Here is an 18,014-nt window from a genome sequence, read left to right on the forward strand (position 1 = left end):
TAATGGTAGAAAGCTGCTCAGAAAATGGATGCAATGAGGCAAGAGCAGTGTTAAAGGCCAGGTGAGGTGTAAATGCACCCACCTAATAATCAGGGCCCACTCTGAAAAAAATTCGTATAATATTACGACTAATAACAGCAAGCACTTTTATAGTGTTTATTACATGCCACACAGTTTGAAGAGCTTTACAATGATCTTCACAACAGCGAAAATTTGACATGGATATAATTATCTCTGCTTTATAGATGAAAAAACCTGAGGCACAGATCCCAAGGTTCATAAGTCACCCAACTAGTAAGAAGGCAGGGCTGGCCTTTTGATCTCAAGAATCTTGTCTATTTTCTGAATTATCATAAGGAAAAATGCTGTTTTCAAGAGTGAATCAGAAGTAATAGCTAGTGAAAAACAAAAATCAATGTAGGTATTTTTAAAGAGAAATAGCATACAAGAGTGACTGGAACAGCTGTCTATTTTTTTCTACTCCTCAGTACTGCATAGAGCCCACAATTCAGAATTTGCTTAGAAGTTACTAAGTATTTATTGAGCATCTACTGAATATAAAGGATAATGCAGCATATTATAGAGAATACCAAAGAAATAGAAACACATTTTCTGCCTTATAAGACATGACAATCTAGTTGGAGAAATAGGACAAACAGATACTAAAAAAACAAATTAACTAGCTCTTACCTTCCAGCAACAAAGCAGGAGGATCAGAATACAAAAGCTCCATTTACAGTCCTAAACTGTGATGCATTTTTCTACTCAAAAAGGTTTAATGATTCCCAGTGATATACAGGATAAAGCCCAAGCTAGGAGTACACTATGGGCTGGCAATGTGGGCAGTCCACTGGATGCAGGCAATAAAGGGGTGCATCGTCCGTAGAGAACTTAAAAATCATAATAAAACTGACTAAAAGTTGGTCTGTTTTTTAACGTCATCATGCCCTAACAATGCTACACAATGTCAGTCAAGGATTCCTCCTTGATAAGAACCTTTTGTTGGTCTAAGTTCTAAACAACTGCTCTGATTACTGCTGCGTATTAATAATACATTGGGGCCAGCCTGGCGGCGTAGCGGTTACATTCCTGCGCTCTGCTTCCGCGGCCCAGGGTTGGCTGGTTTGGATCCTAGGTGTGGACCTACACACCACTTATCAAGCCATGCTGAGACAGTGTCCCACATAGAGCAACTAGAAGGATGTACAACTATGACATACAACTATCTACTTGGGCTTTGTGGAGAATAAATAAAAGGAAAAAAGGAAGAAGATTGGCAACAGATGTTAGCACAGGGCCACTCTTCCTCAAAAGAAAAAAAAAAGAATGTTTAAAAAATAATAATAATAATACATGTAAGCTGCAAATTAGCACATTTTATTACTTTCCCTTTAAAAAACATTGTATTCTACATAGACATTAATTCAGAGAACTCCCAGGAACACATCAGGCGCGTGGTCATACAAACACTGCTACTTACTTTCATTTCAAGAGTAAGTATGTAGTACTGTGATCCTACAAATTCCTGTGTTTAGACAGTAAATTCAAGCTAAACCTCAATAGCTGAGGAGTTACAGGATATGACTTACGTGTTAAAAGGATCACTCTAGCCTCTGTGTTGAAATTAGACTGTAGGAGGTGCAAGGTCAGAAGCAAGGAGACCAGATATGAAGCCACTGCAGTAATCCAGGTGGGAGATGACGGCGACCCAACCAGGGTTACAGCAGTGGGGCAGTGAGAAGTGGACAGTTCTGGATGTTTATTGTAGTCACACTTGACAGAGTTTACTGAAGACTGGATGTGGGGGTCTGAGGATGATACCTCAGTTGCCATTTACTGAGACTGAGAAGACTGCAGAAAGAGTTGATTTAGAGGGGTGGCGGAAAGAGGACAAGAGTGTAGGCTCTCAGCTTGGGCGTGCTAAATTTGAGACACCTATTAGACATCCAGGTGAAAGGATGGAGGAGGCAGACAGCTATATGGATCTGGAGATCAGTTAAGAGGTCCAGATTGGAGATATAATGGAGTTTAAAGTCATAAAGCTTCCCTTGCATCCCCATCCCACCAAGAACTTACATGAAGGGGAAAACACACCATCCTGTGAAAATAAACTTAGATATCAATACATAATGGCTCAGGGCTGGCCCCGTGGCTTAGCAGTTAAGTGCGCGCACTCCGCTGCTGGTGGCCCGGGTTCGGATCCCGGGCGCGCACCGATGCACCACTTCTCCGGCTATGCTGAGGCCGTGTCCCACATACAGCAACTAGAAGGATGTGCAGCTATGACATACAACTATCTACTGGGGCTTTGGGGGACAAAATAAAATAAAGTTAAATTAAAAACAAAAAAAAAGAAAGAAACTCTGTGCTGTCCAGTAGGTAGCTGCTAGCCACATGTGGCTCTTTAAAAAAAAAAAAAAAAAACACATAATGGCTCAGAATAGAGCCTTGGAACAAGCCCCTTGTTCTGATTCCAGGTAACCTTCAGATGATGATTTGCCCCCGACTCCTTGTGTATGTGCCTGGAGAAAGCGAACGCACGTGTCATGCTGATGTGAGTGTTCTAGACTTAACGGCAATTAAATTTTTCATCCTAGATGAATGAGCTGGCATTCTGAATTTATACAACACTGCTGTGAGTGTGGATAATGAAAGTCTATTCCTGAGGATGGGTCTACCCTTAGAGTACCGACAAGCCCAGTTTCCTAGTTTGCAAATCTTAGTAAATCCACCAAAGAAATGTCACACTTTGAGGTCTCTTGAGAAGGTCTTCGCTGGATACTATACATTTGTATTACTTTTTGTGTAGCATATGCCCACTTTATTTGGAAAATTCTATAGTGAGCTCTTCTAACAGTAAATGCTCTTAAACAAGTGTGGTTGGTGATTCATTGTACAGACTATAAATGTTTGTGCTGAAAGTATGCAAAATAAGAAATAATTTATGTGTTATCAGGTTTTTTCAAAAAAAGACTTTCTGGCAGAACTAAAATTTTACACAGTTCATATAGAGAATCTGAGTTGGGGGAGGGGTTAGAAATTGGAAGCGCATTAGAAAACATGGGTTCTGTAGTGGGAATGGGGACACTACAGAAGATTGATGACAAAAATGACCCTCAACTTCAACTCTATGAACACCTAAAACTTGTGTAAAACTACCACACCTTCAACATGATGAAAGTTCTCTAATATGCAACAGCTGAAAAAATAAAAGCACACTTTAGACATTTTTGAAGGGTAAAATCATTCCTGCAGACTATTCTAAAGTGTCAAAGTATATTTCATTAATTTATCTTCATAAAATTCTCGTGTCACAACTTCAATATGTTACAAATGATTGAGGAAATGCAGCTTGCTAGAAAATATGCATTAGTTAAAATAATGAAAATATAAAAGATTGACTCAAACACTAGATCCTCAGACCTTATTCATCTTACAACTGAAAGTTTTTACCCTTTTACCAACCTCTCCCTATTGACCAACCTCCCCCTATTGATCAACCTCTCCCTATTTTCCTCACCCCTCAGCCCCTGGCAACCACTTTTCTACTCTCTGTTTCTCTGAGGTTGACTTGTTTATTTAGATTCCACATATAAGTGATATCACGTTGATAACAATGTATTGTATAATTGAAATTTGCTAAGAGAATGGAACTTAAATGTTCTCATCATAACATAATAATAAAGAGATAAATATGTGAGGTGATAGATATGAAAATTAACTAGATGTGGGAATCCTTTCACAATGTATATGTATATCAAATCACCACTATGTACATTTTAAATATCATACAATTTTATTTGTCAATTATACCCCAATAAAGCTGAAAAAATAAAAACAACATATTGACTTTTTCATTCATGTCTCCCATTGAATCCTCTTTTGTTTGCTTGGGTTTTTTTGTTTATTTGTTTCACTTTTTTTTCCTCTACTAAATACCTGTCTATTTTAGAATGGAAAAATCTCAGTGAATTCAATTGTTCCATTAAAACTCTTCCTAGTTATGAAAGGAAAAGAAACTGAAAAATACATAAGTACATAAATACATTCATTTACACACATACATCTGTACACACATATATACACACATGTATGCATACATACAGACTACTTATGGTCTCACTTCTGGCTACAGTGTAAGGAGGAAAAAGTCCAAACTTTACTCATGCTCTTTATGAGTAAGAAAAGCAACCCCCAGCTAAGGAGGTACTTGAGGACTATTAAAGTTAGCTTTTTTTAGTTGAATATATATGCGGAATTAGAAATGTATGTAGGAATAGTACATGGGAGGAAGATTCATAGTTTGGCCAGATTCTCAAAGGGAGATAGGAGGGGAATTTTAGAAAACAACTTTACAGATGTGCCATCTCTTCTATCGAACAGTCTTTCACATTACTAAACAAAATACTTTTTTAAAAGTATCTGAACATCTTACTTAAAATAGATAAATTAGAGCATGAAATAATTCACACTGCAAAGGAATTCTGAACTTCACAAGTGGGCTACAGGCTCTTTTCAAGTGTTTGTTTATAGCCATTAAATAAATAAGAGACTATGAGCTAAAGTATCCCCAAGTACTAAAACAAATTTTAAGTTATAATGACAAAGGAAAGTAGGTATTTATGTGTCCTGGTCTACCCCCTACTCCATTTTACTGGACCCACCCCCATTTTACTGGAAAGAAGCTAAAATATAAGACTGGTTTATACGCGACATGCAAAAATCCTATTAGTCCCATACAGCATACACCTAATAAAAATTAGCAATATCTCTCCCAAAAGATCTCAAAATATAAACTTCATTCCCAAGAAGAATTTACTAGGATCTAAGGTCTGGTTCTTAAGTTTGGGAACCTAATTTCAACTGAGATTAGATCAATTTGGGGTAGAGAACTTATTTCTTTAGTGCAGAGACACATATTGAACCCAAAAAACTGGTAACGTTAAGTCATATATGTAACAAGGAGAAGGATCAGAACACATGGCCACATGACTTCTCCGCTGGCTTCCAGAAGCAGACTTATTCTGGAATCCAAATCATAATCCTGGTTGTTTTGATGGCTACCATTTAATCGCACTTACTTGCTAAGCCCTGTGCTAAGAACTTTACAAATTTTACCTCATTTAATTTTTTTCTATGTCCTGTGAGTATTTGTATTTACATTTACAGTAAGTAACACATTATTAGTAAGTATAAGATTGCAAAAATAGCATCGGACTCCAAATCTCATGCTCTTAACCACTGTAACATTACAATACAGGATGAAGTTCTTTGGGTGCCCGTTACTTCTCATTTCTACCTTTGAAAGAAATCTTAGATTCCAAGTGGCCCAGGGAAAGAAAAAAGAGAGAGAGAAGAAAGAGAAAGGAAAAGAGAGACAGAGAGAGAGTGAGAGAGAGGGAGAGGGAATGGGGGGTGGGGAGAATAAGGAAGGTAGAGAAGGAGGGAAAGGGGAGGGAGGGAGAGAGAGAGAAAGAGAAAATAAATAAACTAAATTTTGAGCTTCTAAGGACCTAGGTAAAAATGATTCAACAGATTTCAAGCACTATTTTGATTATATGCAATTTTCAAATTATGCCCTGGTTTAAGAAGTACCCTCCACTTAAAATGCAAATCCATTGTACTGTCATGTGCTTGTTGAGTTTGGCAACAAGACAGAGGAAGTACTTTAGATACATTAAACACCTAACAGCATTTGGTTGATTAATCTCACAACATAAGTGCTCTTATCAATGAGATGGGAAAATCGAAGTCTATAGACTACAATTCTTTTCTTCGCTAATCAGAGCCATCTTGGACCAAACAGACCCCAACTCAGCTGGCTGAGGCTCCCTCACTTTTAGACAGAACTTGAGTGGGCACTGCAAACATTTTCCTTAGTGACTTAACTTTCTCTATGCTTCCATGTTGATTTGCACTCATTCTAATTGACACGTTATTTAGATACTTTAACATTCAGTCAAGTTACAGGCAAGTTTCACTGACCTCTAGGCCACTAAAAGGAGCCTTCTGTATATCTCTGCTCTGATTATGTGTTGATATTAAACTGAAGTTTTCAAGATCTCATCATATTTTCCATATTTCCAAATAGCCTCCTAACAACTAGTAACATACTCAAAAACAAGAAGCTTTAGGAAGTATATATTCACATGTTGTACAATAGAGTTTTAAGTGCATTCAACGAGGAGAGAAACCGGAAGATTTTAAAGATTCAATTATTTCAGAGATTCCACAAGGCATAACAATGCCTGTTGCAGGCAGTCAAGAAGAGAGGTCATCGATGTGGACTAAAATTACAGGGAAACACTTTATAGAAGTGGTAAAACATCAACATTATACACCTTCTAAAATCTGGCACCATGCACAAAAACCTCAGTAACACTAACTAACCCTTTCCAGATTCCCTCTAATCTTCAGTAAGGACACTTTGATTCATATAATGGCCTGGATTTTACTGGTAACGTTAGCAATAATATAGGTGAATATTCAGCACTTGCCAAACATCTTCGGTCTCGCTTTTAAATGACAGTAAAACTTTATTAACTCCCATAACTAAATCATCACTCCAGAGATGGTCGTTGGAAACAACTGAGTAAATCTTAGGAGGTCCGAAGAGAAAAGAGAAAAGTAAAGGAAGAATCCAAATTTGGGAAGTAAATGAAAGCAAGGATTAAGTCAGAGAAAGTCAGACCCACCAGCATACCAACAGGTAATCTAGATGTCTGAAAAAGAGCAGATTGCAAAGTAAAGGCAATACAGAGACGGGAGGACATTTCAACATTGGGGAGGAGAGGAAAAAAAAGGAAAATGCATCCAACTCAAAGTCTACTAGGGTCTTTGGAGTAAATATTGTTTATATTTATTTTAAATGTAATTATCACAGTTTATTAACAACTGAAGAAAGAATGAAAATGATTTATGACTTGAAAAGGGATTTTATATTAAGTCAGTACACATTTAAGTACAGTCATTTTACCAAATAGTGGGTTCTGTACTAGATACACATGGGTGAAAAGGTATGTTCCCTCCCTATAATAGTTTACAAGGCCAGATTCAAACGACTTGAATACACGCACATTTAGCATTTGCTATCATAAACAAAGATAACATATCCTCTCTGTTTCACCTCTAGTAAATTCATTTTTTTGAGCAGGGGGATAGCTCTGGGTCTCTGACTGAAGAGCAATGGAGAGATGCCTCAGCAAAAGATAATAGAACATAAATGTTCCCCCACATACCTCTTATTCAGGGACAGACCTGGGTTCTGTGGGCCTAAACCTTATACAATTTGGGGGTCATCTTTAATAAAAAGAATACAAAATCACAACTATAAAAGTAGGTACAAAAATAGTTACCTGCAATAAGAAAATAATTTACATACATTTCAAATTATTAAAAGTTAACAAATACTGTAAATCCCACAAAATCTAGAAATTGATAACAATTTTGTTATTATTCACTGACAAGAGTCTATGATATGTTTTTCCCCCTGCATTTTCGGCTGCATACTTTTGAATGTATTTCCATGAAAAAAAATTGTAATATTTTCTACAGATAAAATAGAAAGATAACTAGTCTTTCCTTTGATATCATGTATCAAAAAACATTTTTTTACTCTTATCTGGGATGCTTTAAAACTTTCAACTTCATACACTGACATAGTGTTGTTAGAGCTATGGATCTAAAAAAAAAATAGCCAAGTTCACTCCTTTGTCACTGGACACAAGAGCACATGTGTCAGAGAGGCAGTTGAAGAAGATAGGAGTCTTAACCAATCACAGTTTAAATATCTTACTTTTATAAATTTCCCCTCTCAATTTTTAACTCTGTGAACACATTTCAGCTCACTTCCCAGAGCCCTGGAAGGGTTCACACAAAAGAAAGTCCCCGAGACTCAAGTTTCGTTACCTTCACTGTAATCCTGCCTCCACTCCCGTTCTTTTGAGAATGCATTAATTGCAACTTGCTCACTTATTACCCCAATCAAATGCCAACCATCAATGTCAGATTTTTTTTTGGCTGCTTGAAGACCGGTCAATAGTGGGTTTCATGATCTCCCTTGCTTGGTAGGAGCCAGCGATGCAATTACATCACATTCTTGGACTGATTATTGAGTAAATGACCAGGGACCATTTTAAGTGATTGCCTTTAGGTTCTACCAAATCTCTAAAACGAACTAAGCTAGCGATGGAGGACTCTCCAGAGTGAGGCACTGCGGACCCCTTGCCATTGGAATACTTGTTTTCAAGTTCCCTTCCTAGACTGAGATCTAGGGCTTGTTTTTTGGACACAAAATCTACAAAAGTAAGCAGCGATAGCAGGGGCAGGGCTCATGGAGACCTTGACCACCTGTCAGGGCCCCCACAAGCTAGGACTCATCTCCCCTGTGGTATGTGGTAGTCCTGTTGAAACATCTGTCTTTTTGGTTAAAAATAAATTTTATATTTTAATTGGCATTGTTACTTTTGCTTTCAGCAAATTTCCCAGCCTCCAATCCTCTTCAGACCACAGACAGGGTCCAATCTCCTGACTCTGGGAGTAACAGAGTGAACAATTTAGCCTTTTCTCCTCCCCGTGAGAGGTAAAGGGACTCACCTTAGTGACTCCATTGTCCCAGATTACGATGGAGCAGCATCACTGCTCACAAGTGGTTTTGTGTTGTCTCTCATTTGGACTTGACTATTTTTAAGCACCTCAGCCTCCTCCATGTCCTGTTCTTTGTATTACACCCATTGATGGAAGTCCCCTATGATGGAGGGCCAACACCCTCCAGCTTCACTGGCTATGACTGGGTGTGGGATAAACATGAAATAAAGTGACAGACAGAAGACTCTTCTCTAGATTCCAATTCAGTTTTGCCATTAATAATACTATTATAAGCCCTAGTGAACAACGTCTGTTTATTTTTCCCATTTTATAGAATTAACTGGAGGAGTAGGTGGGATGGGTGAAGGAGTATTCTCTTGCAATCTTCAATAGCTATAAAGAGAAAAAGTGAATGTATATAAAATGGGGACCTTATCTTTTAAAAGTCAGGCAGAAAATAGGAGAGGGATCTCATGCCATAGAGAGTCATCAAGGGGTAAAGAATAGATACACTGTACTATTTGGGGTGCTCATAGTCTAGTGGAGAAAACAAACATGTAAACAAACAATTACAGGACTCTAAGAGGTGCAATAATAAAAGTATATGTCAGGTACGACGGCACAGGAGAAGGTTAACTCTGACTTTACCTGGAAAGGTGGCCATGCAAACTTGAGACATGTTTTGAAGGATGAGCAGGAGTCAAATGGACAAGCAGAGGAAGAGCATTTGGGACAGAAGGAATAAAAAGTTCAAAAGCATGGAGGAAAGATACAACATGGCATATCCGAAAGGCACAAGTGTCATGGCTGGTGTGCATACTAGTGGTAAGAGATAAGGGTGGGAAGGGCTTGGAAGAACATGAAAGTCCTCACATGTCATGCTAGATGCCAGATCTTACCATGAGGGTCTGTGGAAGTCACGGAAGGAGGTTAGAAACAGAGTATCACAATTGCGTTTATATTTAAGACAAATCACACTGGCAGAACATGGAGGATGGATTGACAGGGTCAGCAAACACTTGAAGCAGAGGGATCAGCAATGTGGCAGTTAAAACAGACTAGGCAAAAATAACGACGAATCAGTGATAGCAGGATGGAAGAAGAGGAAATAGATGCCAAAGATATCTCAGATCCAACGTTACACAGGTGGCAATTTAATGTGAGACATGAAAAAGAAGGAAAGTCTGGAATGACTCTAAGATTTCTGGCTAGAGAAACTAGAATGATGATGCTGTTTGACCAGAAATACAAAAGGAAACTAAGATTCAAGAGTCATCACATTAAAAGGCAAATGCTTCAACTACTAAGAGGAAAAGGGAAAACTAAAAGAACCTGAAAGTATATTTGAAATTTGCTACAAAGACAAAATGTTATACCAATTAAAAATGACTATACTTTTCATAAAGAATGAGAAAAAACTCTTAAGTCATAGTGTACCTATAAATTCAAACAGTAGGTAAGCTCATTAGTTTTGGATTCCTACACTACAACAGAATGACTACAAAACTGTTCTGTTCATGGCCATTAAACTGATTAATATATTGGAACAATTAAAAGAATCCTGGTTTCTCTATCAATTGTATAACACCAAGATTCAATTTGAACAAAAGTTTTGAGGGATCAGTTCTAAGGATCCTGCTGTCTCTATATCCAACATAAATTAGATAAACAAGTTCATATTACATTTTTATTTTTAAATTTTACAGAAAAACTTTTTCTTATCATAACAGTAATATATGCTACGTAAAACAATTGGAAAAGAGACAATCATACAAGAAGAAAATAAATAACACCCACTATTATACTACTTGCAAATAATCACTCAATATTTTGGTATTTGTTTCCATATTTGGCATTTGTGTATGTGTGCTTACACACAGACTTATTTACATAATTAGGATTATACTATACATATAGTTTTATAGCCTTCTTATTTCAATACATATTTATGAACACTTCCTATGTACTCACCCATCTAGTAGGCATTTGGGAATAGAAAAGAAATTAGACAGAGTTTATGGCCTACAGCAGATTTTTTAATTATTAAGTGAGATTATAAGATATTTAAGGTTGGAGTTAAGAGACAAACTAAATGCAGCAATTTATGGGTAATGAACGAATCAGGGTCCACTCTACCAGGGAAAGAGGCAAATCCAAAGACTAGATATTCTTTACCCAGTGATGATGCAAGAAAGGTCTTACATACGCTCAATCAGTAAGAAGTTCTTAACATAGAATCCACCACGGACTGGTTGAACTCAGCACTTTGAGTTTGCAGACCACAAAATTAACAGTTGGACATTGATCATGGTTTCATAAAACTACTGCACTGATCCTTTGGTTATTTTCTAAGGCCTTGTTTTGTAAATGGAACATTGAGACAGACAGAAAGAGTACACCTTTCTCATTTCCAAGCCATAATTAATTTTTAGGGTAATCAGCCACACAATCTGTATAAACCTCTGAAGTTAAATATACTGAAGTCAGTATCTTTGATTTTAGAGAAATTAAAAAATATAGCTTTATGATTCAGTAAGAAACCAAATGTGTTGATCTGAAAATCAGTAGGAAAGAACATTGGAAAGAAAAATGACTACAGTGTTTCTCTCAGCAATCACAGGGTACAAAAATGGAATTATAGGCTAATTATCTAATATTTTAAGCACACATAATATCTTGGAACATATGAAAAATCAATGAGAAATATTAATTCATTAAGATTTAATGCACAGATTTCAATGGCTTTCACTTGCAACATATATTCATAATAATAATAGCATCAGTGGGGTTCAATATTTCATTTTTAACTTTATCTACCCAGTTAATAATGCTAGTATTAATAAGAGATATTTGTAAACAAAAAATAATAAATGATATTAATCCAAAGAGATAATCAACAAAATGTTAATTAAGTTGTCCCCTACTCTCAGGAATTAGCAATAACTAATTCTTGACTCAGAAGTTAGGAGAACCAAATAGATAACTCTGGAGACTATATGAAATGGTCAGTAAATTTCCACAAAGACAAAAATAATTATAGTTAAATGTTACAAGAAAGATATCACCGAAACAGCCTGAAATACACTGTTTATTAGTCATATAGATATTGAACTATAGACAGGCAAATATTCAAAACGAGTAATGGTAATAGCTTCAGTAATTACTTTTATGTGAATCCTTATAACTCAACCTAAAGTGCTTTTATTCAATAACTGTCATATTTCTGAAAAAAAAATCCAAAAATTTTGCTGGAAGCATTTTTTTATCTGTACAAGAAAAAAAAAAAATAGTAATGATACCATACACATGCACCAGAATGGCTAAACTAAAAAAGACAGAAATCACCAAGTGTTGGAATAGCCAGGATTCTTATATACTACTGATGGGTGTATAAATTAAATCATCTTTGGAAAATAGTTAAGTGTCATCTACTGAAGGTGGACTTAACACACTCTGTGACTCATTCTCACTCTAGCATTCTCACTCCTAGATATTTAACCAAGAGAAATTAATACACAAATACAACAAATGACATGCCCTAGAAGGTTCAGAGTAGCATTATTTGCATTAGATCAAAACTGGAAATTACCCAAATACACATCAACAATGGAATGGATAAATAGACTGTGGTGTGTTCATAAAATGGGATTCAACATATGAATGAAAATGAATGATTTATAGCTACTGGCAACGATGTGGCTGAATCTCACAAACACAATGTTGAACAAAAGAAGCCAGACACCAAAATGCACATGCTGTATGACTGCATTTATATAAAGGACAGAACTTGCCAAACTAACCTATGCTTTTTGAGGTCTGGATAAGGGTAACCCTTGTGACTGGAAGGTGGCCTGAAGAAGGGTTTCTGGGGTCCTGGTAATATATTATTTCTCAATCTGGGTGTGTTGAGTTTGTGAAAATGTATTAAGCTGCGTGCTTATGTGCACTTTTATATTTATATATAATAAATGAAAAAGTTTAATAAAATAAAAATTAACAATGATTACTAAAAGCACTTTTCTAACCAAGCATATGCATTATATTTACTAAGTTTAATTTGACTGAAATAAAGTTTCACTAATTAAATTCAAGAAACTCAACTACATACCTAGAACTCCAGGGTATTTAAAAGGAGTAAGATGAAAAAAATAAAGGTTTCCATGGTAAAAATTTACAATAATGCCAGGCAACACACCAGACACAAAGGAAACCATTAGAAAACAATAAATAATAAAACATACACTGATTTTTAAACTCTTAAGATGCCATAAATTGTTAAGATGCACCATTATTTTATGTGCCAATTAGTAAGGAAAAACAATTCTACTCCATCTATGACATACCACTGATTGTAAAATAAATTCTATTTAAAATATATTAAGATTTTTGGGTTTTTTTTTTTTAAGTGCCTCTTAGAATGAGAAATGTGCCATAACAGATAGTAAGAACTGCGGACAGTCAAACTAGGAAAGGGTCCACATGGCACGTATACTCTAGGAAGGACTCATGTATTAAATGAAACAAAAGACTGTCCTTGAAAAGTAGAAAGGAAAGAAGTTAAAAGCTGGAAGGTGAGGTTATTCCAGGTTAAGGAAGCTTTAGAAGCAGAAATGCAGAGGCAGTAAAGTACTCAACGCTGTGGAGGCAGAGAGGAGACAGCCTAATTAGAGCAGGGAATGGAGGAATAGGAAATATCTGGAGATATATTTGGATGGCAAGAGGAGGTCAGATTATAGTGGGGTTGGAATTCCAACAAAAACAATTTGGACACCACTCAACTGGCAGGAAGGGTCGGTTTTTAGAACAGGAGCCAGAAGTGAGTGAAGTGATATTTGAGGAAGCTTATCTTATTGGATTGGATGGGGAAAACTAGAAGTAGAGAAAGAAGAAATTATTGCAATAATACAGGTGTGAAGTGATGAAGACTTGGGCTAGAGTGTTGACATTAGAAAATGCATCAAATAAAACTTTCCACAATCTATCTTTACGACACACTCCATATGTAAAACTAAGTTTGACGCTGTAGTAAGCACAACGTCCTAAAAAGAAACTACATGCTTTTCTTTATTATGAAAGATTTGACTTAATCGATTGGAAATTTGAAATTGTTTGATCTATAAATATTTTATGCACGCAGAGAAGATAAATAAAAAGGACTTACAATGAGAAATAAATATCCCCAACCTTTTCAAAGGAGATTCATTCCAGCTTTATCTTCAAGTTTCTTAAGACCTAAAGTTTCTAAACATCTAACTAAAGAACCTCTAGAGTATTTACCTACTTAATTATGTATATTGGATGTTTACTTTATTTACATTATGCATGACTATTAGCTATTATGTTTGTACATAACTGGGTTTTTCTCTTCCAGGTGTGTTTGCGCGCTCGCTCTCTCTCTCTCTCTCTCAATCTATCTATGTCTCTGTCTCTATCCCTTTTTCTCCTCTAGCTGTAATTTTCTTCAAACAGAACATGAAGAGCGTCAAGCATTTATAATCTTTATATTAACATTAAGGCTTAGAATGTTTAGTAAAGTGCTTTGCTCAATGAAATGGGGCAAAATCTGTGTGGTCCTCATTACTGAATTATGCAAATGATGATTACCTGTCTTTAGACAGAATCTCAAGTATACAATAAGCATTTAGGTACTTTTTTAATTTAAAAAGGTAGATTTCCGAGGGCCGGCCCAGTGGCATAGTGGTTAAATCCGTGCACTCTGCTTTGGCGGCCCAGGGTTTGCAGGTTCAAATCCCAGGTGTGGACCAACACAACACTTGTCAAGCCATGATGCGGCGGCATCCCATATAAAGTAGAGGAAGATGGGCACGGATGTTAGCCCAGGGCCAATCTCCCTCAGCAAAAAGAGGAGGATTGGCATCAGATGTTAGCTCAGGACTAATCTTCCTCACAAATAAAGAAATAAAAATAAAAAGGTAGATTTCCAATTAGTGAATCCTTATAGAATAACTACAAAGCTGTAAAGAGACTACTTTTAAATTACATTTGGTATTAGATGCACGACATGGAATTATTCCCGTGAGCCATAATGCTATGAAAAGCATAGCATTACCAGGAAAGCAACAGAGACAACTGGAATCATTTTTTTCTTGGAAGTTTTATGGATTGCAGGGTAGAAGACTGGTTGTTGTCCCTCCTTTACTCAGAATAGATATAATTAAAAGGGATAATGTGTCTGGCATTGAGAAACAGAATTATCTACTCACTCAAAATCTTCTGATCCACCTAATTATAGACATATACGTGTATATAAATCTCAGTAACAGAGCAATAGGAGCTAAGCCTATACCTTAAGAGACCTAATTTAGAGGACTAAACCTGGGAACATAGTCCTTTATTAGAGTGACGTCTAGTACAATAATGCTGGTGGTTGAGAAAAAAGAAATACTTTGGAAAACTGGTCACAACTTAAAAGTAAAAATGTAGTTTTTAACATAGCTAACAATGAAAGATTTATTATTTACCTATGGAATATAACAATTTCAGCAAAGGATGGAATCAGATCATCCAGTTCTCTGCTTCAATTATGTCTATAACTCTCAAAAGTGATGGTGGAAAACGTTGTTTAATAATTTTCAAAAACTAGATAATCATGGTCTTTACGTCTGTATGCCCTATGTAAGAAAACTATAGTTATTCTTGTTCTTCCTTGTATGAGTTTGTTGAGATATTATCTACCTTTTTTCTGTATATTTTCATCACATTTATGGACTCAGTAGTGTATCTTCATTCTTAAGAATAATGAATAATCTCTTCTAATAGACTGAATTCATAATTCCCTCAATAACTTTTGCTTCTCTGGAATTCCTCAAGTTTTTCACAGTTCTTGTGACAAACAAGGACTATACTATCAGACAAAATACAAAATAAAGGCTTGTTCAAGGATGGCATATTTCCACTGATTTTAATAAATCATTCCTAAAGATATATTGTGTAACATTACTCCTAATCATTAATGCTTAACTTTATAACATTTTAAGATTTTAGGTTTTCTGTTAGTTATAACTAGCCTATTTCACCATTTTATAAACAATAATTTGCATTTTTCTGCCCAAAGTCAGTATTGTTGAATCCTTTAAAATAACAAATGCCATTTTTTGCAAAATGACCATTATATGACATGATAAAGTAAAACAGCTCCAACTGATCCTGAGGTATCATGTGCTTTGCAATTTACTCCATTTGGTTCCTTAGGGCCCTCTATAAAACATTCTCTGCAAAGCACTACCTGCTTTCCAACATAGACACAGTGTTTGATTGATTGGGTTAGTAATCGGTGTCACAGACACTTTCAAATCAATTTTGTTTCATGAGGGAGTATCAAGTTAGGAGTTACCCTCCCTAAAACAACTAAAACCACTAGGCAATAGAGAAAACAGATTTTTTTTTTTTTTTTTTTTTACATAATCCAACAATAGCAAGCAATCTCTTAAGGGATCTTTAAGAGATGACAAACAAATGAGATGAGCCCAGGATTTCTAGCTGGTGGCAATTTCCAGCCTGGAAATCAAACTGAGTTGAGGAGACAGAGATCTGAGTTTAGAGAGGCTGAAGCAACTAGAATTTTAAGGAAAGAATTCTAGAAAGGAGGGAGCTATGAAACAAAATATCCAGATATTTGCATAGGAGGCCTCTGGGGTCTTTGTCTGAATAACAATCTGCGTATGCATGGGGTGAATCCCATTAGGACAAGAGAGAACCATTTCCCATAAAAGAAAAATTATTTGGGATAAGTAAGACAAAAATTCCTAGAGATTACACAGGATCAGTAATTACACGAGTTCTTTTCAGCCAGGGCAGAGAGACCTCGTTGAATTCATAGTGAAATTAGTAGACACCACAGAGGGGCCATCTCTTATAAGTAGGACTAAATTATCCCCAGAATAAAGGCATTTTTTTTCACTCATTGTATAAGAGCTTAAAAACAAGCCTCAAAGGATCTACCAAATCCAGAAGTAACTTAACTCCCTCTCATATAAGTTCCAATAATCTTTAAATGAATACAGCAAAATCCAGCACTCAACAATATAAAGTTAACAATGTCTAGCCTATTGTCCAAAATCACCAGACATACAAAGAAGCAATAAAACAGGACCATAACTAGTCAACTGAAACAGACCCAGAAATAACAGAAATCATAGAACTAGCAGACAAAGATGTTAAAACAGCTGTTACCAATATGATCCATATGCTGAAAGATATAAAAGAAAACATGAACAGAATGAGAATAGAAATAAAAAATATAAAAAGAACCAAATGGAACTTCTAAAAATAAAATATACACTAGATGAGATTAACAGAAGATTAGACATTGTAGAAATAAAGATTAATGACTTGAAGAAATAGCAACTGAATCTATTCAAAGTGAAGCACAGAGAGAAAACTATTAAATAATGTGAACAGAACTTCAATAATCTGTCAGTTAATATCTAATGGTCTATAATATACGTAACTGAAGTCCCAAAAGAAGAACAAGAATAGGAAAAAATATATGAAGATATAATGGTCAAAATTTTTCCAAATTTGATAAAGCTATAAATCCACATATCTAAAAAGTCTAAAAAAAACAAAATAAGATAAACACCAAAAGAACTCCATAAGCAAACTGAAAAAACATGTGATAAATAGAAAATCTTACTAACCAGAGAAAGAGACACATTATCTACAAAAGAATAAAGCCAAAAATGACTGCAGACTTTTCAGCAAAAACTAAGCAAGTCAGTGTTAGAAGGAAAAACTGTCAACCTAGAATACCATATACAGCGAAAATAGCAAAGGCTAAATTAACACTTTTCCAGACCAAAAAAAAAAAAAGAAAGAAAGAAAGAAAAGCTGAGATAATTTGTCACCAGCAAACTTACAACATAAGAAATATTAAAGGAAGTACTTCAGGCACCAGAAAAAAAAATACCAGGTTGAAACTTGGACCTACTCAAAGTAATAAGGAGAACCAAAAATGACATACATAAGGGTAATTATAAAATACTATTTTTAAAATTTATTTAAAAGATAATTGATTGTTTAAGACATTGTACTTTAGTAGCAATGTACTGCGGGTTTCATAATATATGCAGAAAAAAATTAATGACAATAATAGCTCAATGGATGAAAGCAGGGAAATGAAAATATACTGTTGTAAAAGTTATTTATTGTTTTTGATGAGGAAGATTGGCCCCAAGCTAACATTTGTTCCCAATCTTCCTCTTTTTGCTTGAGGAAGATTGCCACTGGGCTAACATCTGTGCCAGTCTTCCTCTATTTTGCATGTGGGTTGCCACCACAGTATGGCTTGACTAGAGGTGTGTAGGTCCCTGCCCCAGTGTGCACCTGTGAGCTCAGGGCCACCAAAGTGAAGCACGTGAACTTAACCACTACACCACCAGGCCAGCCCCATAAAAGTTATTTTTATA

General features: G+C 35.8%; 1 protein-coding gene across 5 annotated transcripts in view; it reads right to left on the reverse strand.

The window, feature by feature from the left end:
- HMCN1 (hemicentin 1) overlaps positions 1–18,014 on the reverse strand; it is a 450,903-nt gene that overhangs the window by 292,625 nt on the left and 140,264 nt on the right. The gene's annotated exons all lie outside the window — the stretch shown is intronic.

Source organism: Diceros bicornis, chromosome 4 (assembly GCF_020826845.1).
Source record: "Diceros bicornis minor isolate mBicDic1 chromosome 4, mDicBic1.mat.cur, whole genome shotgun sequence".
Lineage (NCBI taxonomy): Eukaryota > Metazoa > Chordata > Mammalia > Perissodactyla > Rhinocerotidae > Diceros > Diceros bicornis.